Source organism: Triticum aestivum, chromosome 5B (assembly GCF_018294505.1).
Source record: "Triticum aestivum cultivar Chinese Spring chromosome 5B, IWGSC CS RefSeq v2.1, whole genome shotgun sequence".
Lineage (NCBI taxonomy): Eukaryota > Viridiplantae > Streptophyta > Magnoliopsida > Poales > Poaceae > Triticum > Triticum aestivum.
The window spans coordinates 626163364-626167251 of NC_057807.1; positions in this window are offsets into that span (position 1 = coordinate 626163364).

Here is a 3888-nt window from a genome sequence, read left to right on the forward strand (position 1 = left end):
CTTATGTGGCGAACATTCCCTGTGAGGAGGACGGCAGACGAACGCATTTTCCTCGTATTTTTCTTCCTATATATAAAAAAGTATGCTACTTGGTGTCCGCTTAGTCTACAAATGATTGTGCCAACCTTGACCGTTGGATTGACATTCAACATCTGTCGCGTTTCTTCAGTCTCTTCTTCCTTGAGCAGCCAAAGCCAAACCAACGCCGGCAGGACCGCCTGCTCCTGCCTCCCACGGCTGGCTGTGATCTTCCCCGGCTCCTGTTCGTTCCCATCCGAGGCCTCACCATCGTCCTCCGCCTTGGTTCGCTCGCCGCGGCACCGCCCTCCGGTGTTTTCAACATGGTCAACAACCGACAGGAATAAGAAGATGACCGTACATGGTGAGGATGACAGTAGGGACCCAGCAGCGCGCGCAGTAATTTTGTTTTTTCGGGACGGAGAAGGGTATCAACTGGGTTGTGCGGGACCCGTGGCCCGTCTAGCCCAGGCTTTTATTTCATATGTTTAGCACATGACCAGCCCAGTTTGTTTTTTTCCATTCTGAAAAATGGCTAGCCAACTATTTTGTTTTTTGCAGAATAACCAACATAGCCTACATGCTTTTCTATGCCCTGCTGGGCCGGAAATCTTTCAAGATGAGAAGGGTTGCTTTTTGCCCAGAAAATGGGCTATAAGTAATAAGAAATGGGCTATAAGTAATAATAAATGGGCTATAAGTAATAATAAATGGGCTGTAAAATGAAAAAAATACAGCAAACAGGCAATTAGTTCCAAAATAATGTTTTCTTTCAGATTTTGATATTTTAAATTTCATTGTTTTTGTGTGGGTAAAATTTCATTGAATTTAAATTAAGGTATATTTAGATTTAAAATTAATTTGAATATGGCTAGAAATTTCGGGTTGTATGCTGTTTGGGACAGATTTGGAGGCTGACTTGTAGGTCTACTAGGTTGACGTGTACTTTGGCTTTGTCAACTTAGTCCACAAACGATTCTAGTAGCAGTGACCATTGGATGTTAATCCAACAGCCGTGCTGCTTCTTCAATATGAACGATTCTAGCTCCTGTGACCGTACAATGTCCATCCAACGGCCGTAGTGCTTCTTCAACCTCTGGTCTTCTTGCTCCAGCCGCCCAAAGCAGCACCAGTCGTGTCGCATGCTCCTGCCTCCCGTGGCCGGCTGTGCTGCCGCGGAGGCCTCACCGCCCCCTACTATTCCCACCGCTGGCCAGGCCCTGCGGCGACGGCAGCCTCACACCGCAGCCGAACCAGTGAACCCTCGTACTCCTCTCCGCGCGGGCTTCCACTGCCCCGTCTTCCCCGGCTCCATGTCGTCCCCTTCCTAGGCCTCGCTGTCGTCCACCGCCATGGTGCTCTCGGCGCGGCCTGGTCAACGTGGTCAAGGAACGACTTCCATCGGACGTGGACTATCGTGGAGAGGCTGACAGCTGGGTCCACGGACGCAGCAAGGAAGTGCCTCCTTATTACACGGAAAATAATGATTCCTCCACCTAACAACTGGGACCCGCCGGCTGGGCCACTGTATTTCGTGAAAAAAAACGTTTCCCCGTGACTGCTAGGACCCACCAGCTACATCTTAGCACGCAAGGAAGTGCGTCCGGGCAAAAAAAATGATTTGCCCCCCTGACTGCTGGGACCCACCAACTACATATTTGGACGCAAGGAAGTGCGTTCGGGCAAAAAAAATGATTCGCCCCCTGACTGCTGGGACCCACCAGCTACATCTTCGCACGCAAGGAAGTGCGTCCGGGCAAAAAAAAACAATTCGCCCCCCTGACTGCTGGGACCCACCAGCTACATCTTCTTACGCAAGGAACTGCGTCTGGGCAAAAAAAACGATTCACCCCCCTGACTGCTGGGACCCACCAGCTACATCTTCGCACGCAAGGAAGTGCGTCCGAAAAAAACGATTCACCCCCCTGATTGCTGGGACCCAGCAGCTACATCTTCGCACGCAAGGAAGTGCCTCACAGTCGGGACCCACCTGGTCGAAGCATACGTAGTGTTGTCATGCTGGTCGCGAACGTGTATGTACATATATACTGGTCGATGTAGAGGCGCGCACGTGTCATAGTAGAGGGGCGCACATGTCGCAGTACATGCGTGCACGTAGCATGTACACGTACGTACAACGGCCAGGGTGCAAGAAAGAAAATACGGCCTTGTACGTACATACGGGCAGGGTCGTGAACGCCTACTCGCGCATACGTACGGCCAGGGCTCGTGTACATGGCTGGGTCGGAACGGAGAAACAGCATCGTTGTTGTGTTCATGGGGAGCCAACTGGCTGGGTCGGAACGGAATGCATCATCGTGTTCATCGAGAGGGCTTGGACGGAACAGGTGATGGAAACGAGGCCTGGCGTACCGTAGAACGAAGGAAACGGCCTTGTGTTCGACCGGCCACGGTTGAAACGGGGGTGTTGTTGATCGGGAGGGGTGTGGCGTACCGCAAAACGGACGAAACGGACCTCCTACAGTCGAAACGGGGGTCCTGTTGATCAGGAGGGGTGTGGCGTACCGCAAAACGTACGAAACAGACTTGTGTTGGAGCGCTACGGTAAAAATGGGGGTCTTGTTCATCGGGAGGGGTGTGGTGTACCGCAAAACGGGGCTCCATGGGATACTGTTTATCTCCACCTCGACCTCCTCCAGCCTCCACGGTCTACTGTTCATCCACCGTCGACCTCCTCCATCCTCCACCTGCGACTGTTCATCCATGGGGCTCCTGTTCATCCAGCCTCCACCGTGTGCTACTCCACCGGCTACTGTTCAACCACCCCTCTCCACGGGCTACTGTTCATCCACCCCTCCACCGTCTACTGTTCATCCAGCCCTCCATGGGGTCGTCCTGTTCGTCTAGCCTCCACGGGGTCCTGTTCATCCAGCCCCAACCGGCTCGACCGATCGGGGTCCTATTCATTTAGAGGCAACGCCACGGGTCCTGTTCATCCACTCCCACCGCTCACTGTTCACGCAACCCCCCTGGCAACGCTCACTGTTCATCCAAAGAGGCAGCATCGATCGGCTTCAGTTAGCAGCAGTAGCAAAGGAATCGATCGCTCGGGTTTAGTAACGCGTAGCCTGCAGTGCAATCGCTCGGGTTCAGTTAGAGCCCAACGCCTCGCTTGGGTTTAACTAGAGCCAACGCCTCGCACACAGCGCATACGTGTACGAGAGAAAAGCGCATCACTCGGCCCCTGATCATAGTGTGTTGGGCAAGAGCACTAATCTACTTGTTGTAGTGCAAATGGCACTGATCAATGACACTCATCAGTGACTTGCCCAATAGCATGTGCCATTGATAAGTGGCATTTCACCCAACAGCAAGTGCCATTGATAAGTGGCATTTGCCTAGGGGCAAATTCCACTTATCAATGACACTTGTTGTTGGGCAAGTCACTGATCAGTGGCATCTTCTTTGCTGCAATTGGCACTGATCACTGCACTATCCTAAACAAGGAAACATCTAAAAATAGCAACAGCAAGTGCCAATAGCACCTATGTGCAGCCATGCAGATTTTGGACCATCCTAAAATGGTCCTACTACATGCACATATAACATCCACTGATGGCACAAACCCTAGCTTCAACATGCAACATGAAACAAGGACATGATCCTAACATGAACATGCCATCAGTTAACATGATTCTAGCATTCATCACTCAACATGAACATGCCATCAGTATAACATTCATCAGTCAACATGAACATGATTCTAGCATGAACACAGCTACTAGCATGTAGCACAAATCTTAGAACACACAAGCAGTAGCACAAGAACATTATCCTAGCACACACACTGTACAAAACAAGAACAGATCAGTCCGATTGGATTTGATTAGGATCACATCCAATTGGATC